Raw genomic sequence first — 27777 nt, 5'->3', positions numbered from 1 at the left:
ATATATGTCCTCCATATCACTGCTGTGTACCACGGGGGATGTAATCCAAGTCATATCACTGCTGTGCTGTACTTTATGGCATGTGGCTCTGGCTATTGAGATGTACAGTAGTTAGGTAGCAGGAGCTTTCCCAAGAGGGTTATGCCAACTGTGCAGCCACTTGGTGAATGTGTTGGGACTATTTTTACCTGTATTTCTACCACTTGGTTTTTAGCTTGGGTTGCATGACAAAGACAAGGCTCAAACAGAAACAGACTGGTTTGTGTGGTAAAGTAACTCTACGGACCCTTTTTGTTCGTTTTTTATTCTCTTGTATGGTTAAAGTCAGAAGACACATTTACAAAACCAATGCATCCAAGTTGGATTCTGGGACTTTTGTTCTCATCAGTCCCTGCTCACAAAAATAGTCTTAATGAGAACTTGGCGGTTTGAATTCTCGGGACTATTCCAGAGAGAAATCTCAGAGGACGTGTCAACATCATGAAAAAGCAGTGTTTCCTTATATCAGTGCTGGTGAGTGAGATATCTACACAGTGGAACGTCTTATGTGTATCAGCAGCTCTCACAGTGCAGCTGGCTGGGGAGGAATCCCCCAGTGCTGTGACAGACAACACTGTCAGCCCTCTCAAAGCTCCAGTGTCTGGCTGATAACAAAGACAAATGTTAGGCTGCAGGGGGACGCTGCCATAATCAAAGACAATGAGGCAGGAATTCATACACACACATTAGAGGTCGACCGATTATGATTTTCCAACGCCGATACTGGTACCGATTATTGGAGGACCAAAAAAAGCAGATTCCCAGGTAAGAAGTTTTAGGTTGTAGTTATTATAGGACTATTTCTCTCTATACGATTTGTATTTCATATACCTTTGACTATTGGATGTTCTTATAGGCACTTTAGTATTGCCAGTGTAACAGTATAGCTTCCGTCCCTCTCCTCGCCCCTACCTGGGCTCGAACCAGGAACATATCGACAACAGCTACCCTCGAAGCATCGTTACCCATCGCTCCACAAAAGCCGCGGGCCTTGCAGAGCAAGGGGAACAACTACTTCAAGGTCTCAGAGCGAGTGACGTCACCGATTGAAATGCTTTTACCGCGAACTAGCTCGGGAGTTGATAGGCTTGAAGTCACAAACAGCTCAATGCTTGGAGCACAGTAAAACGTTTAGTATTTGGTCCCATATTCCTAGCAGTCAATGACCACATCAAGTTTGTGACTATACAAACTTGTTGGATGCATTTGCAGTTTGTTTTGGATAATGCTGTGCCCAATAGAAATGAATGGTAAATCATGCATTGTGTCCTTTTAGAGTCACTTTTATTGTAATTAAGAATGGAATATGTTTTTGAACACTTCTACATTAATGCTAACTTTCCCTGTTATTGGTAATGGTAAAAGGTTAGCATGTTTTGGGGCCTGATCTTTGTGCATCTGTAGCGGGGAGCCGTGAGAGTTTTTTGAGATACTCTTCAAAGAGGTAGGGTTTCAGACGTTTTAGGAAGATGGGCAGGGTCTCCGCTGTCCTGACTTTAGGGGGAAGTTTGTTCCACCATTGGTGGCAGGACCGAGAAGAGCTTTGACTGCTGAGCGGGAGCTGCTCTTACGTGGAGGTAGAACCAGAATTGACTTTGGTAGATTCATTTTCATCCAGTTAGAATGGGTGTACCAGCGAGCCGCTGGGCGATGACAGGAGGCAAGTTATCTCCTTTAAGATGGCCGCCGGTGAGGATTGCTGTCGGTCATGCTTTGCTCTGTATATGCCATTTGATTACAAAAGCATGATCTGTTTGATGTGACAGAGTACAACAGCAGCACCAACCAGTGTGTCTTCATTTGGAAGGAAACATGTAATGCCCTAAGGGTGATATTCACTTAGAGTGCAGTGTTACTTCGCTGTTTGTCTAGACAATGTAATCATTAAGAAAAGGACCACCAGCTATCCAATTAAATACATGAAAGGTGTGATGTTTTATTCAAATGCTATATTATGTCAAGTGTCGATGTCATTTTGTGACAGTTTGAACTGCAGATGAAGGAAAGTTGATATCAGACAGCAAGTTGAGAAAAGTAAGATTTTCAATTGACATGTTGCCTTTAGGGTATTATTGTTGTGTATTTATGGATTGAAAGACAGACACCAAGGAAACTATAAATGTATTATCTCAAATCTGTCATTTCTTCAAAGTGGCTTTAGTCTTCGAGGCCGTTCCATCTTTTGTATCTAAAAACAAATACAAACCGCCTTAACATTCTAATTTTCTTTCTGGGGCTTGAAGTATTCACTCGTTTAACAGACATTTCTCTCAGAATGATGGTAATGCACTCATGTCCTTCAAATTCCCTCTATAAAATATTTTCTATATCGATTCAGACCCCACTGCCACCCCACCCATCCCCCTTAGCTTCCTCCTCCTCACTCCATTGCATCAGTAGTGCAGAGGGAAATGTGGGAGATAGAAGTGAATGTAATTATCTAGCCCTGGGCGATCACAGGTAGCGTGTTATATTAAATATTGCCTCTGATATATCAGGGTGGTTGGCATACATTGTGAATTGCTTTCACTTTTACCACACTCCTGAGTGCATGCATTTGCAATTGGGTTTGGATTTGTAAATCTGCTTCCTGCAGATATGCCGTAATACTTGTTCAAAGCATATGCCCCGGCAATCAGTGTATACAGAATGTAACAGGAATGGATAGCAGTCGCTGATATTCCCTAATATATGGAGCATGATTTGAACAATGTGCCTGGTGCCCTGAACCGCAGACAACCTCCTCCTGTAGTTTACCAATGGACTTAGGGGAGCTTCCTTCCACCTGTTTGTTGACACCTATCCACTTCCTTCAGATATGAAAATGCTAAAGGGTCTAGGGAAAACACTGCTATGCAGCTAGGGGATGTGACTAGGAGATAGGAGACTAAGGGTTGTTTTCCAGACCAGGTAATTTTCTCCGTCAGGGAAAAGTCCCAACAGAAGCCCAAGGCTGTAGGGTTCTTCCTAACATATGCTGCTTCATGAAATGTGTTTCCATAGCCGAGCAGCCGCACACAAACCTAGGGTCACCAAGTGCAATGCCAAGCGTCTGCTAGAATGGTGTAAAGCTCACCACCATTGGACTCTAGAGCAGTGGAAACGCGTTCTCTGGCATGATGAATCACGCTTCACCATCTGGCAGTCCGACGGACAAATCTTGGTTAGGCGGATGCCAGGAGAACGCTCCCTGCCCCGATACATAGTGCCAACTGTAAAGTTTGGTGGAGGAGGAAATAATGGTCGGGGGCTGTTTTTCATGGTTCGTGCTAGGCCCCTCAGTTCCAGTGAAGCGAAATCTTAACGCTACAGCATACAATGGCATTCTAGATGATTTTGTGCTTCCAACTTTGTGGCAACAGTTGGGGAATGTCCTTTCCTGTTTCAGAATGACAATGCCCCCATGAAGAAAGCAAAGTTCATACAGAAACGGTTTGTCTGTCGAGATCGTGTGGAAGTACTTGACTGGCCTGCACAGAGCCCTGACCTCAGCCCCATCGAACACCTTTGTGTTGAATTGGAACACAGACAGACCTTTGTGTTGAATTGGAACACCGAATGAGAGCCAGGCCTAATCGCCCAACATCAGTGCTCAACCTCACTATTGCCCTTGTGGCTGAATGGAAGCAAGACCCTGCAGCAATGCTCCCACATATAGTGGAAATCCTCCCCAGAAAAGTGAAGGCTGTTATTGCAGCAAAGAGGGGGACCAACTCCATTTCAATGCCTATGATTTTGGAATGAGATGTTCAATGTTACGGCTCATAGTACCCAACAAAGGGATTCCACCACAAACCTGAAACAAAAACAAAACAGAACCCCCCCCCCCCTCCCGAAAAAAGCCTTATTGCATCAATTATTACCAAACCAAACAAACATCCACCTGTATCCCCTGACCCACCTCTGCCATCCAGGGGACACGTTGCGGGACAAGTCGTCGGCAAGGACATTTTCTTTGCCCTTAATTGGGCGAATTTCCAAATTGTACAGCTGCAAAAACAGCGCCCACCTCATAAGCCTCTGATTTGGGTTCTGCAAGGACCTCAGAAATGTCAGGGGATTAGTATCTGTGTACACCGCGAGAGGTGCCACCAGAACCAACATACACATCAAAATGTTGGAGCCCAAATAAGCGCAAGCACTTCCTTCTCTACCACAGAATAACTGAGCTGGTATGAATTAAACTTCTTAGAGAAGTAACTCATCTGCCTGCAACAGAACTCCACCAAGGCCTACATTACTAGCATCTACATGGAGTATGAACAGGTCATTCAAACAAGGGGCAACGAGCACTGAGCAGAACACATGTCTTTACATTCTCAAATGCTGCTTGACATCTGTCCGTCCAAATATACTTCATCTGAGCCTTAAGCAAGTCGGTCAGGGGTGCTACCACTGAGGAGACGTTCTTACAGCAGCGTCGATAATAACCAACCATACCGAGAAAGTGCTCAAGCTCATTAGTCATCGGTGGCGGACACTGCTCAACAACTTCAACTTTGGCATGCACTGGGCGAACCATATCTGGGAAAAGTGGTCAGTGACCGTTGCTTTATCAAACTCACATTTGGCCAGATTAACTGTCAAATGCATCCAAGCCAACCTATCAAACAGTGCTTGTATACATTGGACATGCTGAGACAAGGTGTCACTATGAATGACCATGTCATCCAAGTACACCATACATCCATCCAAACCACAGACAGTTCATGAGGCGCTGAAATGTTGCAGGTGCAATACGAAAACCAAAAAGGCATAACTGTATAAGAAGTTGTGATGAAAGCACACATTTCCCTTGCTCTAGGAGACAAGGGGACCTGCCAGTACCCTTTTAGAAGACCAATGCACTTGATCAACACAATCTTCCATACAAGGAAAAGGAAAGGAATCAGGCTTTGTAATGTTGTTAACATTACGATAGTTTGTGTATGGCCTAAAAGATGCATCAGGCTTCTTGACTAACAGACAAGGTGAAGCCCAACTGGAAAAAGAATGTTCAGCAATATCGTTATCCAACATGTACTTGACTTCTGCATCTAAGTGCTTGCGCTTGTCAGGAGATACAAGGTAGACGCGCTGCCTTATTGGCTTAGCATCTCCAACATCAACATAATGAGATGAGTACGAGAGAGTGTATCAGAAAACAGTGCAGGATAACTTTCAATAAATGTAATCAACTCAGTATGTTTACAGTCATCCAAATGCCCCAATAGAGCATGCAAATTTCAATATAATGCAACGAATTATATAAAAGTAGTCTAGGGCAATTGAGAATGCAGAAACAACTCTAGTGAACTAGTGAACTATCATCTGACTTAACAGGAGTCGATGCTCTACTGTTCCCCAGCTGTCCTGGAACACAGCTAGAGAGCCACGCACTGCATGGCCAAAAAACAGATCATTTGGACTAAATCCTATACTCTCCTGGACAACTTCTCTAGCTGCTAACAGTAACCATTGCAAACCTTCCCATTCACAATCTAGCTCTGTACAGTATGCATGCAGGAGAGACTTCGGGGTTTGATAAAGCACTAACGCACCCCAAGAGGACTGGTTATGCTAGAACAAGCTTCTGTAGCACTTGTGGAAACATGTGGGAGGTAAAATGAGAGCCGTGGTCACTCTGAATGACCTTAAGAATGTCAAATACAGAGATGAACTGCGATTAAAGCCTTCACAACAGACTTAGTAGTTATGCATAGTGGATAAGCAGGATACCAGGTTGCTTGGCACATCACTGTAAGCAAATAGCTACTGACCGACTTAGAGCGGGCAAAGGACCAACACAGTCAATGACCAAATGTTCAAAAGGCTGATCAACGGCAGGAATAGGATACAGAGGAGCAGGTTTAATTGACTGATTTGGCTTACCAGTCAACTAGCATGTGTGACATGATTTAATGTAAAGCAAAATACGGTCATACGTTTTTTTTTACTTCAAAATGTCCAGCAACATTAACATGGGAGGTTTAAAGCACTGTCTGGCTGAAACTTAGAGGGCACTACAATCTGCATGATAGGATCACCTACAAAGTTTTCCCCATGAGGCACCCAGCTGTGAACTAGCATACTGCTTTGAAGCGAGTAACCTTGTGCAGAGCCTTCTATCCCATCAGCTGGCAACACTCTCAAACTGCTCCTTCAAAGACTGGTCATCCTGCTGTTCGTTCACCAAGTCATCATGAGAAACAGTCGAGATGCTTAGGCAAAGGCAAGTCAAACGGTTCTGTAACAGACAATTTTGTTCAGTTATACTGACACCTCATGGCACATGTCGCTGCACAAGCCGGATAGATAACTGGACTATCTGGAGAGTTCTGACTCCTCAGGAGCAGGGAGAACAGGGGTTTGCTGTGTAACCCGAAGGTGGTGGTTACCCCAGCCCAGACCTGTACACCAGCTAACTGGTTACCCAGAATGAGATCAATACCCTTAACTGGTAGATGAGGATGCACACCAACACAAACCTTTTACAAGATCTGAGTCAAGTTGCAATGTATGCACAGGAACAGGAAAAATTAACAACCCAATCCCACAAATGATTGTAGAATCACCTGTATCTGACTCAGAAGACAATACGGATTCACAAACAAATGATTCCACAGACCCTGTGTCTCGCAAGATTTTGACTGGCACTTTCTCATCACGTCATACCAGGGAGATGTAACACTCAAATGTATGCAGCATAGTCAGAAGCAGTTGCTTTGCCAAAAGGTTCTGCATGCTTCTCATGCTTCTCATGTTATACAGTACTTGGACTAAGTGACATAGCTAGGCCAGAAAATACCTTTTGAGTTGCCACCAGAATTGTTTGCTTTAAGGACAGGACATTTTTGCAGTGTTCCTTACCTTGACAGTAGTTACACACTCTGTTTAGATAATTTCTACCTCGTAAACCACGATCAACATTAGGAAAACATTGATCTGCTCCCAACCTTAAACTTTTGGCGAGGGGAGAAGTACTCTTTACAGGCATGTTCATTCAGTATGACTACCAGGATCCATAAAAAAAAAATCATTTTATGGATTAAGACACTCGTCTGCTAGAACTGCTGCCTCACTAGGAGATTTCACCTTGTGCTCACTAATATAAGTTGCAACACGCTCTGGTACTGAATTCTTAAACTGCTCAAGTACCACCAGATCAGACAATTCCGCAAAGGTATCTACCTCTGAGGCAGATCACCAACAATTAAACTGAGGCACTAAATGACATGCCAATACAAAATAGGTTTCCTTGTCACCTTTTCCAATTGTGAAAACACTGCCAATAAGTCTCTGGGAGCAATTTGTAGGCTTGTACACTTCCGTTTTCACCGTTTCACAGACCTGACTCTCAGCTAAACTTAATAAACACTAGCGGTAAAGTACGATCTGCATCAGACCAATCTCTAGATTCTGCTACTCGCTCAAACAAAGAAGAAAAGGTTTCTTACAATGGCCTCAGTTGGATAGTTTATTACTGGTGAAACTGATGACCCTTGCCTAAGCTTACCCTCTGATTAGGTCTAGCTTATACTGCTCCATGTCATTTTGCCAACTCTGTTTAATCTGCTCTTTTTCTAGTTGTAGAATTAACATATCTTGCTGCTCAAAACTTAATCCATCGATCTCGAACAGTTCGGATTCCTTCAACTAGTTTGGCTTTTAGACTGGCCTTCATAATATCTTTCAATTGTTTACAATACAATATTGTAGTGCTCAGCAATTTGTGCCATCTGCTTTTTAGTGCACCGCTCTAAAAGTGCTTCAGACGGTCACTCAAACTTGTCTACATTACTAGCCATGATACACTCAACTAAATTACCAATTTAGACTGAGACAAAAGCCTGCACGACTAGTATGGTACATAGTGTGAAGGACAACCAAGACAAAATGGAACCTCCCCGGCCCAATTCTAACTAGTACACCTATCTAACCTCAACTCTAGTATTCGTGCAGATACGGGCAGGGGGTATTTATTAGAGGTTGACCGATTATTGGAGGGCCAAAAAAGTCGATACCGATTAATCGGACAATTTAAAAAAACATGTATTTGTAATCATGTCAATTAAAACAATACTGAATGAACACTTATTTTAACTTAATATAATACATCAATAAAATCAATTTAGCCTCAAGTAAATAATGAAACATGTTCATTTTGGTTTAAATAATGCAAAAACAAAGTGTTGGAGAAGAAAGTAAAAGTGCAATATGTGCCATGTAAAAAAGCTAACGTTTCAGTTCCTTGCTCAGAACATGAGAACATATGAAAGCGGGTGGTTCCTTTTAACATGAGTCTTCAATATTCCCAGGTAAGAAGTTTTAGGTTGTAGTTATTATATGACTATTTCCCTCTATACCATTTGTATTTCATTAACCTTTGACTATTGGATGTTCTTATAGGCACTTTAGTATTGCCAGTGTAACAGTATAGCTTCTGTCCCTCTCCTCGCTCCTTCCTGGGCTCGTACCAGCAACACAACGACAACAGCCACCATCGAAGCAGCGTTACCCATGCAGAGCAAGGGGAACAACTACTAGAAGGCTCAGAGCGAGTAACGTTTGTAACGCTATTAGTGTGCACTAACTAGCTAGCCATTTCACGTCAGTTACACCAGCCTCATCTCGGGAGTTGATAGGTTTGAAGTCATAAACAGCGCAATGCTTGACACACAACGAAGAGCTGCTTGTAAAACGCACTAAAGTGCTGTTTGAATGCATGTTTACGCGCCTGCTTCTGCCTACCACCGCTCAGTCAGATACTTGTATGCTTGTATGCTCAGTCAGATTATTTGCAACGCAGGACACGCTAGATAATATCTAGTAATATCATCAACCATGTGTAGTCAACAAGTGATTATGATTGATTGTTTTTTATAAGATAAGTTTAATGCTAGCTATCATCTTACCTTGGCTTACTGCATTCACGTAACAAGCAGTCACCTTGTAGAGTGCGACGAGAGAGAGGCAGGTCGTTATTGCGTTGGACTAGTTAACTGTAAGGTTGCAAGATTGGGTCCCCCGAGCTGACAAGGTGAAAATCTGTCGTTCTGCCCCTGAACGAGACAGTTAACCCACTGTTCCTAGGCCGTTATTGAAAATAAGAATGTGTTCTTAACTGACTTGCCTAGTTAAATAAAGGTATATTATATTAAAAAATAAAATAAAAAACTGCAAAGTGGCGCCAAAAATACAGTGATCTGTATCCAAGGAAGTGCTCCCGAGCCAATTTATCACAAATTGGCGCTACCCACGGTCTCCAACACACTATAGAGAGAACTAAATGACTCATCTCCTTTTGAAGTCACTGAAACCTACAAGGGGATGTGTGGTTCTTACCACCTTAAGTTGCTACCCTTACCAAATCAATGTAACACATATACCAGCACCCAAAACCCCAATGATTTGGAAATAGTCACAAATGGATTTGTAGACACGGGACAAAAGCTACTTCCCTTCCAGCATCCACCAAAACAAAACCACTAAAGCTTCCAAGGAAAAAGCCTGAAAAAAAAATCATGCATGATACTCCCAAACTTAGGCTTTAACAAAGGCTCCCAAACAAATAGTACTTCATTGCGCAACACATATGAATTTGGCACCAATTACTACCCCTTGTGCACAAAGCTTATGCACAGGGAGTCCAAACCAAAGTCTCCAAATTTACAAACATACTACCAAAACTACACCATATACCCAGAATCTCCAATTGGAAGAACCCCCGGTGTGTTACGACCTGGCTCACAGTTCATAAAAACAAAGGGAGACCACAGATGTCAAATGGAATACCTTTATTAAACAAAATAGTAAATACAAAAATATAACATCTGTAGGATCAGTAGTGTATGAACCAAAAACCCAAAAGGTGGTGGAGGCCAGTCTGCAAGTCAGTGAAGAAAGTGTTGACTGATGTGGCCACCATTTATAGCCTGCAGGCCAATTATGCCCAGGTGCGCCACATCAGCTGACGATCCTCCCGGCTCTGCCCTCTAGCCTTCTGCAACAAGCAGACTACCAAACAGAAGATCCCAGAAGACAGAGTGGGAGGGACGTCATATCAATGAGCAGGTGTCCACATACTTTTAGTCATGTAGTGAATTATTCACCAACAGGTTTATGTGCCAATGCACCACAAACAATAAACAGAACATACCGACTTCGAGCACTTCAATATCATGGTTTGCGTTTTCAACACTACAATAAGTAGACTATATCAATCTTGACAATCAGACTCCAGTCACCAAAGTCATAGACTGTTCTCTCTGCTACCACACGGCAAGCGGTACCAGAGCGCCACGTCTAGGTCCAAAAGGCTCCTTAACAGCTTCTTCCCCCAAGGCATAATACGGCTGAACAATTAATCAAATGGCCACCCGGACCCCCCACCCACTTTGTTTTTACTCTGCTGCTCCTCGCTGTTTATTATCTATGCATAGTCACTTTACCCCTACTTATGTGTACAAATTACCCCCAACTAACCTGTGCCCCTGCACATTGGCTTGGTACCGGTACCCCCTGTAGATAGCCTTGTTGTTGTTATTTTATTGTGCTATTTCTTATTTTATTTTTTACTTTAGTTTATTTAGTAAATATATTTTCCTAACTCTATTTCTTGAGCTGCATTGTTGGTTAATGGCTCATAAGTAAGCATTTCACAGTAATGTTGTATTCGGCGCATGTGACAAATAAAACAGCTTTGAAAATTCCATAAAACGATGTCATGGCTTTAGAAGATTCTGATAGGCTAAATTTCATAATTTGAGTCAATTGGAGGTGTATCTGTGGATGTATTTCAAGGCCAAACTTCAAACTCAGTGCCTCTTTCCTTGACGTCATGGGGAAATCAGCTAAGACCTCAGAAAAAAATGGTTAACCTCCACAAGTTTGGTTAATCCTTGGGAGCAATTTCCAAACGCCTGAAGGTACCACATTAATCTGTACAAACAATAGTACGCAAGTATAAACACCATTGGACCACGCAGCCGTCATACCGTTCAGGAAGAAGATGCATTCTGTCTCCTAGAGATTAACATACTTTGGTGCGAAAAGTGCAAATCAATCCCAGAACAACAGTAAAGGACCTTGTGAAGATGCTGGAGGAAACAGGTACAAAAGTATCTATATCCACAGTAAAATGAGTCCTATATAGACATAACCTGAAAGTTCGCTCGGAGAGGAAGAAGCCACTGCTCCAAAACTGCCATAAAAAAGCCAGACTATGGTTTGCAACTGCACATGGGGACGAAGATCGTACTTTTTGGAGAAATGTCCTCTGGTCTGATGAAACAAAAATAGAACTGTTTGGCCATAATGACCATCGTTTTGTTTGGAGGAAAAAGGGGGAGGCTTGCAAGCCGAAGAACACCATCCCAACAGTGAAGCATGGGGGTGGCAGCATCATGTTGTAGGGGTGCTTTGCTGCAGGAGGGACTGGTGCACTTCACAAAAAATTTGGTGGATATAATGAAGCAACATCTCAAGTCATGTCAGAAATTTAAAGCTTGGGTTTTCCAAATGAACAGTGACCCCAAGCATACTTCCAAAGATGTGGCAAAATGGCTTAAGGACAACAAAGTCAAGGTATTGGAGTGGCCATCACCAAGCCCTGACCTCAATCCTATAGAAAATGTGTTGGCAGAACTGAAAAAGTTTGTGCGAGCATGGAGGCCAACAACCTGACTCAGTTACACCAGCTCTGTCAGGAGGAATGGGCCAAAATTCACCCAACTTATTGTGGGAAGCTTGTGGAAGGCTACGTGAAACGTTTGACCCAAGTTAAACAATTTAAAGGCAATGCTACCAAATACTAATTGAGTGTATGTAAACTTCTGACCCACTGGGAATGTGGTGAAAGAAATAAAAGCTGAAATAAACAATTTTCTCTACTATTATTCTGACATTTCACGTTCTTAAAATAAAATAAATATTCAGCCCTCCTCTGTAGCTTATTCTTTAGATCAGTGGGCACCAACCTATCGATGGCAAGGCCTTCCTAGTCGATCACCTGACATTTCTGTAGAAAAGCCAATGATAAAGACTTGCACTCCTTTTTTATTTTCAAGTTGTGTTGTTGGTGGTAGGTGCAGTTGATTCAGAAGCCATATTTACCGGGTAGGCAAAGTGTTCCCAATTTTAACCATTTTGTTTGGCTGAAAAGACCAACACCGCCTACCCGGCGGATCAGTGGCTAAATTGAGTGCGCCTACTGCACTGGCCAATCGGATAGCTCAAATCACCTTGCCTACAGCTTCCACGACCCCGGCCACAGCAACGTTTGATAGTAGCCTACGTGAGATTTCATCACTTTTCAACTCATGACCAGAGAGATACTGTCCAAGAATACATAAAAAATATGCTGTTTTTATGAGTGAGTTCCTGTCTAAGTTTTTATTCAGCACATTCAACACTGTTTTATTCAACACTATTACAAAACATAAAATGTGCTTCTCCTAACTTCCACTAGCGCTGCAGCTGCTGTCACACCCTGACCTTAGTAGTATTTGTTTTCCTTGTTATTTTGGTTAGGTCAGGGTGTGACATGGGTGATGTTTGTGTTTTTTGTCTTGTCTAGGGGTTTTGTATGTTTATGGGGCTGTTTCCTTTCTAGGTATATTGTATGTCTATGGTTTCCTTGATTGGTTCTCAATTAGAGGCCGCTGTCTATTGTTGTCTCTGATTGGGAGGAAATCAGCCGTGACAGAATCACCCACCAACCAAGGACCAAACGGCGTGGAAAACAGCAGCAGGAGAGGTAGCAGCAGCAGCAGCAGGAGAGGCAGCAATATTTAGAGAAGTGGACTTGGGAGGAAATCCTGGACGGAAAAGGACCCTGGGCACAGCCGGGGGAATATCGCCGGCCCAAAGCGGAGCTGGAGGCAGCGAAGGCGGAGAGGTGCTGGTATGAGGAGGCAGCACGGCGGCGCAGATGGAAGCCCGAGAGTCAGCCCCAAAAATGTCTTGGGGGGGAAGCACACAGGGAGTATGGCGAAGCCAGGTAGGAGACCTGCGCCAACTTCCTGTGCTTACCGGAGAGCGAGAGGGACCGGGCAGGCACCGTGTTATGCTGTGGAGCGCACGGTGTCCCCAGTGCGGGTGCATAGCCCGGTGCTGTACATACCAACTCCTCGTATCGGCCGGGCTAGAGTGGGCATCGAGCCAGGTGCCATGAAGCCGGCTCTACGCATCTGGTCTCCAGTGCGTCTCCTTGGTCCAGCATACATGGCACCAGCCTTACGCATGGTGTCCCCTGTTTGCCAGCACAGCCCAGTGCGGGCTATTCCACCTCGCCGCACTGGCAGGGCGACCGGGAGCATTCAACCAGGTAAGGTTGGGCAGGCTCGGTGCTCAAGAGCTCCAGTGCGCCTGCACGGTCCGGTCTATCCAGTGCCACCTACACGCACCAGCCCTCCGGTGGCAGCCCCCCGCACCAGGCTTCCTGTGCGTGTCCAGAGCCCAGTACTCCCTGTTCCTCCTCCCCGCACTCGCCCTGAGGTGCGTGTCCTCGGCCCAGTACCACCAGCGCCGGCACCACGCACCAGGCCTACAGTGCCCCTCGCCTGTCCTGTCTCTGCAAAACATGACTTAGTACTTGGTGGCAAAACCAATCACAGAGGTCAGACGTTTCTTGTAGTTGGCCACCAGGTTTGCACACATCTCAGGAGGGATTTTGTCCCACTCCTCTTTGCAGATCTTCTCCAAGTCATTAAGGTTTCACGGCTGACGTTTGGCAACTCGAACCTTCAGCTCCCTCCACAGATTTTCTATGGGATTACGGTCTGGAGACTGGCTAGGCCCCTCCAGGGGGGTGCTTCTTCTTGAGCCACTCCTTTGTTGCCTTGGCCATGTGTTTTGGGTCATTGTCATGCTGGAATACCCATCCACGACCCATTTTTAATGCCCTGGCTGAGGGAAGTTGAGTTGATGCCAAAGAGCTCCATTTTGGTCTCATCTGACCACAACACTTTCACCCAGTTGTCCTCTGAATCATTCAGATGTTCATTGGCAAACTTCAGAAGGGCATGTATATGTGCTTTCTTGAGCAGGGGGAACTTGCGGGCGCTGCAGGATTTCAGTCCTTCACGGCGTAGTGTGTTACTAATTGTTTTCTTGGTGACTATGGTCCCAGCTGCCTTGAGATCATTGACAAGATCCTCCCGTGTAGTTCTGGGCTGATTCCTCCACTGATCATTGCAAATCCACGAGGTGAGATCTTGCATGGAGCCCCAGGCTGAGGGAGATTGACAGTTCTTTTGTGTTTCTACCATTTGCGAATAATCGTACCAACTGTTGTCTCCTTCTCACCAAGCTGCTTGGCGATGGTCTTGTAGCCCATTCCAGCCTTGTGTAGGTCTACAATCTTGTCCCTGACATCCTTGGAGAGCTCTTTGGTCATGGCCATGGTGGAGAGTTTGGAATCTGTGATTGATTGCTTCTGTGGACAGGTGTCTTTTATACAGGTAACAAACTGAGATTAGGAGCACTCCCTTTGAGAGTGTGCTCCTAATCTCAGCTTGTTACCTCGTATAAAAGACACCTGGGAGCCAGAAATCTTTTTGATTGAGAGGTGGCCAAATACTTATTTCCGTCATTAAAATGCAAATCAATTTATAACATTTTTGACATGCGTTTTTCTGGATTTGTTGTTGTTGTTCTGTCTCACACTGTTCAAATAAACCTACCATTAAAATGAAAGACTGATCATTTCTTTGTCAGTGGGCAAACGTACAAAATCAGCAGGGGATCAAATACTTTTTTCCCTCACTGTAAGTTTCCATCCAATTGGCGACAGATTTTCATGCAAATATTCTAAAATCTGCAATAAACAATATGCACATGTTGGTGCCGGACAACGTTTAGCTTTAAAAAAAAAAATGAGGCTACTTTCCTAAAACAGTAATTGTCCACCTCACAGTTCAGCTGTTGGAAATTTGAGCACTGAATGCATCAGGGCATTGCATGCATAGGCCTATAGGTTTAGGTGTCCACTGTATGATATTAATAATAATACAAATATACAGTGGGGCAAAAAAGTATTTAGTCAGCCACCAATTGTGCAAGTTCTCCCACTTAAAAAGATGAGAGAGGCCTGTAATTTTCATTATAGGTACACTTCAACTATGACAGACAACATGAGAAATAAAATCCGGAAATTCACATTGTCGGATTTTTTATGATTTTTTTTGCAAATTATGGTGGAAAATAAGTATTTGGCCACCTACAAACAAGCAAGATTTCTGGCTCTCACAGACCTGTAACTTCTTCTTTAAGAGGCTCCTCTGTCCTCCACTCGTTACCTGTATTAATGGCACCTGTTTGAACTTGTTATCAGTATAAAAGACACCTGTCCACAACATCAAACAGTCACACTCCAAACTCCACTATGACCAAGACCAAAGAGCTGTCAAAGGACACCAGAAACAAAATTGTAGACCTGCACCAGGCTGGGAAGTCTGAATCTGCAATAGGTAAGCAGCTTGGTTTGAAGAAATCAACTGTGGGAGCAATTATTAGGAAATGGAAGACATACAAGACCACTGATAATCTCCCTCGATCTGGGGCTCCACGCAAGGTCTCATCCCGTGGGGTCAAAATGATCACAAGAACGGTGAGCAAAAATCCCAGAACCACACGGGGGGACCTAGTGAATGACCTGCAGAGAGCTGGGACCAAAGTAACAAAGCCTACCATGAGTTGCATCCAAAGAACACCATACCTACTGTGAAGCATGGGGGTGGAAACATCATGCTTTTGGGGCTGTTTTTCTGCAAAGGGACCAGGACGACTGATCTGTGTAAAGGAAAGAATGAATGGGGCCATGTATCGTGAGATTTTGAGTGAAAACCTCCTTCCATCAGCAAGGGCATTAAAGATGAAACATGGCTGGGTCTTTCAGCATGACAATGATCCCAAACACACCGCCCGGGCAATGAAGGAGTGGCTTCGTAAGAAGCATTTCAAGGTCCTGGAGTGGCCTAGCCAGTCTCCAGATCTCAACCCCATAGAAAATCTTTGGAGGGAGTTGAAAGTCCGTGATGCCCAGCAACAGCCCCAAAACATCACTGCTCTAGAGGAGATCTGCCAAAATACCAGCAACAGTGTGTGAAAACCTTGTGAAGACTTACAGCAAACGTTTGACCTCTGTCATTGCCAACAAAGGGTATATAACAAAGTATTGAGATAAACTTTTGTTATTGACCAAATACTTATTTTCCACCATAATTTGCAAATAAATTCATAAAAAATTCTACAATGTGATTTTCTCGATTTTTTTTCTTCTCATTTTGTCTGTCATAGTTATGGTACCTATGATGAAAATTACAGGCTTCTCATCTTTTTAAGTTGGAGAACTTGCACAATTGGTGGCTGACTAAATACTTTTTTTGCCCCACTGTTTAGAGCCTATATAAAGGAAGAGAAACTTAGGCCTAGCCCCAGAGAGTTAAAGAAATGCACGCCGCTGGCATATCTCTCTCTCTAAATCAGATGGCTCCTGCGTCTGCTGTGCAAAATACAGTTGAAGTCGGAAGTTTAGATACACCTTAGCTAACTACATTTAAACTCAGTTTTTCACAATTCCTGACATTTAATCCTAGTACAAATTCCCTGTCTTAGGTCAGTTAGGAACACCACTGTATTTTAAGAATGTGACATTTCAGAATAATAGTAGATATAATGATTTATTTCAGCTTTTATTTCTTTGGGTCAGAAGTTAACATACACTCAATTAGTATTTGGTAGCATTGCCTTTAAATTGTTTAACTTAGGTCAAACGTTTCGGGTAGCCTTCCACAATCTTCCCACAAAAAGTTGGGTGAATTTTGGCCCATTTCTCTGACAGAGCTGGTGTAACTGAGTCAGATTGTAGGCCTCCTTGCTCGCACACGCTTTTTCAGTTCTGCCCACAAACTGTCTATAGGATTGAGGTCAGGGCTTTGTGATGGCCACTCCAATACCTTGACTTTGTTGTCCTTAAGCCATTTTGCCACATCTTTGAAAGTATGCTTGGGGTCATTGTCCATTTGGAAGACCCATTTGCGACCAAGCTTTAACTCTCTGGCTGATTTCTTGAGATGTTGCCACAATATATCCACAGCATTTTCCTTCCCCATGACGCCATCTAGTTTGTGAAGTGCACCAGTCCCTCCTGCAGCAAAGCACCCCAACATCATGATGCTGCCACCCCTGTGCATCACGGTTGGGATGGTGTTCTTCGGCTTGCAAGCATCCCCCTTTTTTCTCCAAACAAAACAATGGTCATTATGGCCAAACACTTCGACCAAAGGGGGCGTTGTTGTGGCTGTGTTTCTGGACCTAAGGAAGGCTTTTGATACTGTTAACCATGAGATTCTCATCACAAAATTGTCCAAGTTCAACTTTTCCCCTGATGCCTTGAGATGGATGAAACCATACCTTGAATGCAGAACTCAGTGTGTCAGAGTGAGCAATGAGCTGTCGCCCACTCTTAGCTATGATGTGGGCGTGCCCCATGGGTCAATACAGGGGCCCCTCCTGTTCAGCCTGTACATTAATGATCTGCCTTCTGTCTGTACTGGGTCTGAAGTTCAAATGTATGCAGATGATACAGTGATATATGTGCATGAAAGAGCAAACAATAAGCTGCACAAGAACTCACTACTGTAATGGTCCAGGTTACAAAGTGGCTCTGTGACTCGTGTTTGCATCTCAATGTGAAAAAAATTGTTTGCATGTTCTTCACAAAAAGGGCAACAGATGCTACTGAGCCAGATGTCTATGTTTCAGAGGAGAAGCTCCAGGTGTTATCTGATTTTAAGTACCTTGGTATCATACTTGAATCCAACCTCTCTTTTAAAAAGCACGTGAAAAAGGTAATTCAAATAACCAAATTCAACCTAGCTAATTTCCGATTTATACGAAATTGTTTGATTACAGAGTTAGCAAAACTGTACTTCAAATCTATGATACTCCCCCACTTAACATACTGCTTGACTAGTTGGGCCCAAGCTTGCTGTACAACATTAAGACCTATTCAGTCTGTCTACAAACAGGCTCTCAAAGTGCTTGATAGGAAGCCCAATAGCCATCATCACTGTTACATCCTCAGAAAGCATGAGCTCCTGAGTTGGGAAAATCTTGTGCAATACACCAATGCATGTCTTGTATTCAAGATCCTAAATGGCCTGGCTCCCCCTCCACTCAGAATTTTTGTTAAACAGAAAACCCAAACATATGGCAGCAGATCCAAGGTCTGCCATGAGAGGTGACTGTATAGTTTCCTTAAGGAAAAGCACCTTTAGTAAATCTGTTTTCTCTGTGAGAGCTTCCCATGTCTGGAATACACTGCCATCAGACACACATAACTGCACCACATATCACACTTTCACAAAATGCTTGAAGACATGGCTAAAGGTCAATCAGATTTGTGAACATGGTCCCTAGCTGTGTGTTGCCGCTTTCCATGTCTGTAACTTGTGAGGTGTGGAAACACTTTGTTGCTTTTATGTATTTTGTCTTGCTGCTTTTTGCTCTATGTTGCTCTGTCTGTATGCTACATCTTCATTGTCCTATGTTGCTCTGTCTGTATGCTATGTCTTGTCCTATGTTGCTATTGTCTATATTGTAATTGTTTTTAATAACCTGCCCAGGGACTGCGGTTGAAAATTAGCCGGCTGGCTAAAACCGGCACTTTTACTGAAACGTTGATTAATGTGCACTGTCCCTGTAAAAAATAAAATAATCTCAAGTCGCACTGCTTCTTGACATAATGCCCGTTTAACCCGGAAGCCAGCCACACCAATGTGTTGGAGGAAGAGAGAGTCGCTGGCAAGGACATCCCTGCCAGCCAAACCCTCCCTTAACCCTGACAACGCTGGGACAATTGTGCACCACCCCATGGGTCTCCCGGTTGTGGCCGGCTGCGACAGAGCCTGAACTTGAACCAGGATCTCTAGTGGCACAGCTAGCACTGTAATGCAGTGCCTTTGACCACTGTGCCACTTGGGAGGCCATAATTCATCAATTTGTGACCTACAGTTTGTCGGGATCAAAAAGTAATGATTTCATCTGGAAAAAACAGAATAGCCTAATTTCTTCACTCCCACTTTCTCTCTTAGTAGGCTATAGAGTAAATATGATTTATTTTTACGTTTAATGGCAATTAGATATAGGCTACCCACGTGTAGGTTACTGAAAATATTAGCCAAAAATGGTTAAACTTGTGGTCTCCCATGTTTGTTTGACAGATGAAGAATCTGATCTGAGTGTGCCAATGCCACCGCAGCATAAAGATGCTGATACTCAGTGGGAGGTTCTAGCACTGACTAATCACAGCTACGTTTCAAGAGAACCAGTCAACAAGCCCACCTGCAACGAACAAACCCAATGTGGTGGTGCAGAGCCATTGACCCACACCATCCTGAAGAATCATACTAGCTCAGGGTTTTATACTGGCCTTCCTCATAGTGTTTTCTTTGACCATGTAGCATTTCCTCAAATTCTACATGGCTAACTTGAAAATGCATATCACTGATCAAGTACGGATAAACTTGATGAAGCTGAATCTACTCCAGGGTGATCTTGCTGAACTCTGCTGTGTCCCAGGGTGTAGTGAGTAGAATACTTCCCTACTGGATTGGCACAATGGAGCACAGGAGGATGTACATTCCATGGCTGCCAAGGGAGACAATTCAGAACACATTGCCTCAGTGCTTCAAAGAGAAGTTCCCCAACACCACTTCATCGACTGCTCTGAAACTACTCTTCAGAAAGCACACAATATTGATTCCAGAGGGGAGTCATTCAGCCACTATTATTCCAGCAATACTCTGAAGTATTTGGTTGCCATTGCTCCATGTGGACTCATTATGTTAATTTCTCCTGCATATGGAGGCAGATGCAGTGACAAGTTCATCACCCAAAACTCTGGATTCCTGGAATACCTTAGGCCTGGCAATGATGTTATGGAAGACATGGGCTTCACCATCTGACATCTGCTGTATGAGAGGAAGGTAAACCTTGCCATACCAGCCTTCACTCAGAAAGGAGGCCAGCTGTCTGACAAGGATGTCACAATCACGAGAAGGATAGCTAATGTGTATACATATTGAGAGTGTTATCAGACAACTCGAGGTGTTCAAAATCCTCTCCTAGACTGTTCCCATCAACCTGACACACAAAATGGAGTCCTTAGAATCTGTGCAGAACTTGTTAACATGCAGGGTGAGATCCTCCATGAGGATGCCGAGTAAGCAGTGAGAATGTTCATACATCTGAAATGTTACTTTATCCACTTTCATTTCATCCACTTGAGATACTGTGTGTATAATAGTTTCCTGTTTAGTTGTAATGTTTCAACATTTGAAATGTAATGTAACTTTGCCTGTTCCTGATAATTACAGGCATCCACTAGGTGCTGTTATCATGCCTTCTTAAATGAATTTAAAAGAAATGTTTTTCAACACTAAAATGTCTCTAACAGACCAAGAGGGAAGGCAACTGTTTATCAAGTGCCACACTGTTTTCTTAATTGGTGCCCTTGAAAACCAAACCCAGAATCAATCTGAAAACACATTTGAAACCCTTAGTCATGCCCCCTCGTCTTATCAAAGAAAATGTCAACAAAGTTGAATTTCATAGTGTTTTTAATAACACCGTAATTTGCCAAGTGTAATATGAGTTAAGGTATGCTTAGATAAATTCATGAAGTGCCATATGAATAAAAGAGTTATATAAGGTAAAGTAAAAATATTCATAAATCATAAGGAGTTATCCGTAGGCATTAGATAAACAGCTGTACAAGGCAAGACATAAAAAACACCAAGAAGAATTATGCAAATATAATCAGGTAATTGTGCATATGAAGAGAACTGTGAGACAAAAAAAAAACACCAATCAAGAGTTATGCTTAGATAATAAGGTAGAGCTGACAGAGAGAGCTTTACAAGGCACAACATATAAGAACTATTTAAAAACACAAAGTAGGGCCCAGAGCCTAGATAAATCAAATCAAATGTTATTGGTCACATACACTCATATTTAGCAGATGTTATTGCGAGTGTAGCAAAATGCTTGTGCTACTAGCTCCAAACGTGCAGTAATGTCTAACAATTCACAACAATACACACAAATCTAAAGTAAAAGAATGGAATTAAGAAATATATAAATATTAGGATGAGCAATGTCGGAGTGGCATTGACTAAAATACAGTAGAATAGAATACAGTATGTCAACAAAAGTTTTAGAACACCTACTCATTCAAGGGTTGTTCTTTATTTTTACTATTTTCTACATTGTAGAATAATAGTGAAGACATCAAAACTATGAAATAACACATGGAATCATGTATTAACCAAAAAAGTTAAACAAACCAAATAATACTTTATATTTGAGATTCTTCAAGTAGCCACCCTTTACCTTGTTGACAGCTTTGCACACTCTTGGCATTCTCTCAACCAGCTTCACCTGAAATGCTTTTCCAACAGTCTTCAAGGAGTTCCCACATATGCTGAGCACTTGTTGGCTGCTTTTCCTTCAGTCTGCGGTCTGACTCGTCCCAAACCAGAGACCATCCTAGAGACAATTATGACACTCAGGTGTGTTCATAAAAATTGAAGTGGGTCTAGGGTGTCAGGTAAGGTAGAGGTGATATGATCCTTAACCAGCCTCTCAAAGCACTTCATGATGTGAGTGAGTACTACGGGTTGATAGTCATTTAGTGCAGTTACCTTTGCTTTCTTGGGTACAGGAACAATGGTGGACATCTTCAAGCAAGTGGGGACAGCAGACTGGGATAGGGAGAGATTGAATATGTCCGTGAACACTCCAGCCAGCTGGTCTGCGCATGCTCTGAGGACGCAGCTAGGGATGTCGTCTGGGCTGGCAGCCTTGTGAGGGTTAACACGTTTAAATGTCTTACTCACGTTTGCCACGGAGAATGATTTCTGCCATCTATACATAGTTTCTAATTTGTATTTTTTTTTTATAGTCACAGTGGGAACAACATCCGCTATACACTTCCTGATGAACTCAGTTACCCTGTCAGTGTATATGTCAATGTTATTCTCAGAGGCTACGGGTAACATATCCCAGTCCGCGTGATCTAAACAATCTTGAAGCATGGATTCCGATTGGTCAGACCAACGTTGAATAGACCTTAGCATGTGTACTTCCTGTTTGAGTTTCTGCTTATAGGAAAGTCCAGTGTAGTTCCTAGAGGGCCGTTGTGGTATTGGTTTGAGGGGGAATATACACGGTTGGGAGGTAATACGGTCAGCATTTTATTGTGAAGTATTCGGGTGTACAAAAGGACTTGAGTTCTGTACGTTATCACATTCACACATCACATACACAGTTGTTAATCATGAAACATACACCCCCACCTTTCTTCTTCCCAGAGAGTTCTTTATTCCTGTCTGTGCTATGTACTGAGCACCCAGCTGGCTGTATGGACGGGGACAGTATATCCGGAGAGAGCCATGATTCCGAGTATTTTACAGTTCCTGTCTCTCTGGAAGGAGATCCTTGCCCTGAGTTTGTCTACTTTATTATTCAGAGACTGAACTTTATTGAGTAATATACTCAGAAGCAGTGGATGGTGTGCATGCTCCTTAGTCGGATTAGAAGTCCACTCTGAATACCTCTTCTCCGCCTCTGGGATAAGTTCAGTTGCCCTGGGGAGTACAAACAAAGGATCCAATTTGGGAAAGTTATTGCCGCTCTGATATCCCAAAGTTATTTCCGGCTGTATGTAATAACACAAAAAACTTTCTGGTCTAATAATGTAAGAAATAACTACAGAAAAAAACTAAATACTGCAAAGTTGCTTAGGAGCTAGATGGAGAGCTGCCATGTCTGCCGGTGCCATCTTCTCCACATAGATTAACATGTTTGGAGCACAGAGTCAGTCTGCCTGACTGGAACTCATATACTATCCTTGGCAGCATATGTGTGAAATAGAATTCCTTCAGTTTAGGGATAACATCAGCACAGATCTTCACATCAAAAGGCACATCAATAACAACCTGCTTGGAGGAGCCCAGACAGCAGTTTGCATCTTTCCAGTCCTGTGCAGAACATGCCCATTTGCACCTGCATGTAGTACCCGAGGGCTCCAATAGGTTGCAGCTGTGGAACCCCATCCACCAGCTTCACATTGGTGAGTTTGCCAGAGAACAGTTCAATCAGAGACTCACACTTCTTACTCAAGTCCTTGAGAGTTTAACTCTCAATCTGGGTTTGCAGAAAGCCATGTCTCCTTAACACTCACTAATGTTCCTCTACTCTCCAGACTAAACCCACAGCTCTCCACCCATGTGTAGGCCACCTGCTCATTCTCTTTGCCATAATGTGGTTGCTGATTTCCCATGGAACCAGGGGAAGAGATTATCCCGCACAAAGTTGTTGGGATTTGTTGAGGTGCGCACAGGAACCTTCTTTGCTGCGCTAACAGTGATCCAAAGTTTACGTGCCTCCTTTGCTTTAGTGACCTCCTCCAAGCTGGTACATTTACACTCCTTCAGCTTAACAAGCATTTCTGACACTATGTCTTAATGCTGTGTTTACCATGAGGCTGCTGTAGCTGTGTGGCTGCTGCTGGAACTTGATGACTGGTTTAGCTTGGGTGCACTTGTGAAGAAGGCTCCCCACTGGAACACTGGCCCCGTCCAAACTCTTAAGTGGGTTTTGGGAGTAGTACGCAGGAGTTGGAGGTAGAGATGGAGAAGCGTATGGGGTGCTGGCAGAGAACTCGTCACTTGGTTTGTGACATTTGAAACAGATCTCGCTGAACCTTTTTTAAGCTAAATTCTGCTGCGTCCCTGAGTTCCACTGACATTGCTTATCTGTACAAGACACCCGGTCAACCCTCCATACACAGCATTCTGCACCTTCAACAAAAAACGACTGTTAGAATACTCAATTACAGTACAGAACTCTAGTTTACATGGTGTTCACAGTTGATTAGTTTACACAGTTCCCTTTTAACTAGTAGGTTTAGGTTATGCTGGTAATATCCTATTTGATTGTAAAACTCACCTTGATTCTGTACCTACCTCATTGCCATTCAAGATTAGACTGATATTCCCTGATGGGTTCCACTGTGAGTTCTATAAAACGTTTAGTAAAGAACTAATACCGCCGATCAGAGGGGTTCTTCATGAGATTATAGAGCGCAATAAATACCCAGATACTTGGTATGAAGCAACCATTATCCTGTCAAAGAAGCCAGGGTCTCCTGGTCTATGGGAACCACTAGACTGGTTCCCATAGACCAGTAAGTTGACTAAATTGTAAATTGAGGAGGTAGTAACAAAATTAATCAATCCAGATCAGCCGGGGTTCATTAAAGGACGTCACTTCTGAATACTATCAAGTACTCAAAGACCCTACTCAAACAAACAGTTATACTATCAATGCTTAAAATGTATTTGACCACAGCTACCGGGTCTTTCTATTAGCAATGTTAAAGAAGTTTGGATTTGGGGAAATGGAAATAAATCAAATAACATAATAACATGCTTGTGTTCCTAGCTCCAACAGTGCAGTAATGTCTAACAATACACACAAATCTAAAAATGGAATTAAGAAGTATAGAAATATTAGGATGAGCATGGAACCGTATTTAACATCATCACTGCAGAGGGTGTACAAAGGGATCCCGGGAAGGTGAGGGCGGTGGTGGATTGGCCCCAGCCTACGTCCAGAGTGAAGCTGCAACGTTTCCTGAGATTCGCCAACTTTTATCACCACTTTATCCGGGGTTACACCAACCTGGCTTCCCCTCTGTCTGCACTCACCTCTCCCAAGGTTCCGTTCACGTGGTCCCCAGCTGCTGACCGGGCATTCCGAGACCTCAAACGCCGTTTCACCACAGCTCCCATCTTGGTTCATCCTGACCCGTCGCACCAGTTCATGGTGGAGGCCGATGCTTCGGATGTCGGAGTGGGGGCTGTCCTGTCCCAGCATTCTGCCCTGGGCCTCAAGTTATATCCCTGCGCCTACTCCCATTGCTTCAGCGCCACGGAGAGGAACTACGAAGTGGGGAATCATGAGCTTCTCGTGGTGAAGATGGTGTTGGAGGAGTGGAGGCACTGGCTGGAGGGGGTAGAACATCTGTGGACCGACCACAATTCAACCAAGGCCCTTCTCCCCGGATTTTTTCACTGTATCTGGGTGGCCAGCTCTAGGAAGAGTCTTTGTTTTCCAAACTTCTTCCATTTAATAATGATGAAGGCCACTGTGTTCTTGGGGACCTTCAAAGATGCAGCCATGTTTTGGTACCCTTCCTGGGATCTGTGCCTCAGCACAATCCTGTCTCGGAGCTCTACGGACAATTCCTTCGACCTCATGGCTTGGTTTTTGATCGGAAATGCATTGTCAACTGTGGGACCATATATAGACAGTGTGTGCCTTTCCAAATCATGTCCAATCTATTCGATTTACCACAGGAGGACTCCAGTTAAGTTGTAGAAACATCTCAAGGAGGATCAATGGAAACAGGATGCACCTGAGCTCAATTTCAATTCTCATAGCAAAGGGTCTGAATACTTATGTAAATAAGGTATATTATTTTATTCAATTCATTTTAGCATATGGCTGTAATGTAACAAAATGTGGAAAAAGTCTGTGGGTCTGAATACCTTCCGAATGCACTGTATGTTGCCACATTATTATAAGGATGATTTGGGAGAATGATGCAAAAGTGAAAATACAGCCAGACTGGCCTGCTGCTGTGCCTTTGTAGACCTCATGAACTGTCAAGAGTAGACAACTGATCCAAATGGAATGAAACATTCAAATCACAGTACTTTTGCAATGTGATATTTTCACTGCAGCCTAGAGTTGAATGTTGCACTCACTTGAAAACAATAATGCAGTTATTCATTGCATTGTGGTGTTGTAGAATAGTCTAGGTAGGATAATTGTATTGTCCATGAACAAGATCAATGGGGGATATTTTTGAGCTGTGTGTCCCAGGTCTTCACTGTTTTTTCATGCACAATGATGCACCAGGACTCTTTGCTGCCTGTCAGCTTTTACAATTTTTTCTGGTCTATTCATCAAAAAAAAAATATTGTTGTATTATTGTCAGTAGGAATGGTGGATAGAGGGCAGGATAGATCGTTAGAATATACTGACCGGTATAGTAAAAGTTAGCACATGGAAAAGCGTCCTGCATTAAGAGAAGTACCAAAACACCTTGATATAGGGGAGGAGCATGCAAGCAGATGAGGAAATTTGGCTAGGATGGAATAAATTATATCGTAAAACCTCCAAAAGAGCGAATGTTAACCAGGGAAAAAATGCTCTACCCTCCTCTGTGCCCAGTAAAAAAAAACACACAACCCCAAAGCAACAAAAAAAAAGTTTGACAACTCCCCTATTTTGGACCAACCCTCCCCCCATTAAATTGCGATATGTCCCTTACTTACTGAAGTCTGCATAAATGAATAAAGCATAAGACCAACTGTGAACATATATTGCGTCTAAGCTCTGTAGCCCAATCCCCTTGTGTGTTATTCTGTAGCTTCACTATTCTGCTGCTTTTATAGTTTCACTGTCTGTGTGTGATTCCGTTACTGTCCTAAACTGTCCTGATACCCACCCATCCAGCTATCCTATCCTGTTCCATCACCACAAGTGGCCGGTGTGGGTCTCATAATGCCAGGTGTTTCAGCCTTGTCACTGCCAACCCCCTCTCCTTTACTGCCGCCATTCTTGGGGACATAGGCGATAAGAAAAAGTCAGAGCTCATCTATAATAGCAGACACTCAATCACCTAGCACTCACTCAGGGGGTGGGGAGACAAATACACACACACACACACCGATACAAACGCATGCATGTATGAGCTCACACACACACACATACACACACGCATACATACACATACATCAACGTTCTAGAGGCTGGCAAACCACTCCCAGGAAGTAGTATTATGCCTGCCATGTTCCCAGCTAATTTCCTGCATTCATCTCCTTAGTGTACAGTCTCATCCTGGGGAGTTTAGTCAACATCCATTACCAGCAGCTATCGTACTCTCTCTCCAAAGTAATAAGGCGGTCGTAGACTGTTATGCCGACGTTTCAGGGTTGAACTTGAGCATAGAAGGTATACTGCTCCACATTGCCCCTTGCACTGGCCCGCATTGCCCCTTGCACTGACTCTACTTGGATAAATATCCATTCTGTTTGTGTTCTTTTCTGTGTTTGTATTTCTCTTTTTTCTTATCACTGTTGTCCCCATGCATATGTCCTGGTAGTCTCAGAGCACACAAAGAAACCCATTGATTCTGGGGTTCTTGCTGTGAAAGTTGCAGAATGCAGATACTGCAACAAAAAAAAGTACAAAAGTCAAGCTTCTTCCCTTAAGCCCTGACATTGCAACCTCTCTAATAGGCTGTCTGTTCGTGCCAGCACATCTCATCAGTATCGTCCTACACTATTAAACAGTTCAGGATGAGCTGTCCTTTTCCTGCATTGGCTTTTTTTTCCTGCTCCTAATCTTGGTAAAATGGGGTATGTCTTGAATGGGACCTCAGACAGATGTGCTCAGTGCAGTGCTGTGAGGATGCAGGTTTGGAGCTTTGGAAGATAGCAGAAGCAGCAGCAGAAGCAATGGTAGGCAGTTAAGACAGCCTCATAGACCATGAGGCTAAATCACACTCCAAGGCTAACCTAATAGACCTAATGTCAAATGAGCTTAGCTGACTGCCTGCTGTCACCCAGAGAGAGAGGGAAGGTGGAAGAGAGTGAGGGAGGGAGAGGGATACGGTGGGGG

General features: G+C 43.4%; 1 protein-coding gene across 2 annotated transcripts in view; it reads left to right on the top strand.

Moving 5' to 3' along the window:
• The window catches only part of LOC109873601 (astrotactin-2), a 476030-nt gene that overhangs the window by 294933 nt on the left and 153320 nt on the right, over positions 1 to 27777 (top strand). The gene's annotated exons all lie outside the window — the stretch shown is intronic.

This window comes from Oncorhynchus kisutch, linkage group LG29 (genome assembly GCF_002021735.2).
Source record: "Oncorhynchus kisutch isolate 150728-3 linkage group LG29, Okis_V2, whole genome shotgun sequence".
Taxonomy (NCBI): Eukaryota; Metazoa; Chordata; class Actinopteri; order Salmoniformes; family Salmonidae; genus Oncorhynchus; species Oncorhynchus kisutch.
Note: the sequence above shows the minus strand (reverse complement) of the source record. Positions and strands in the feature narration are given on the sequence as shown.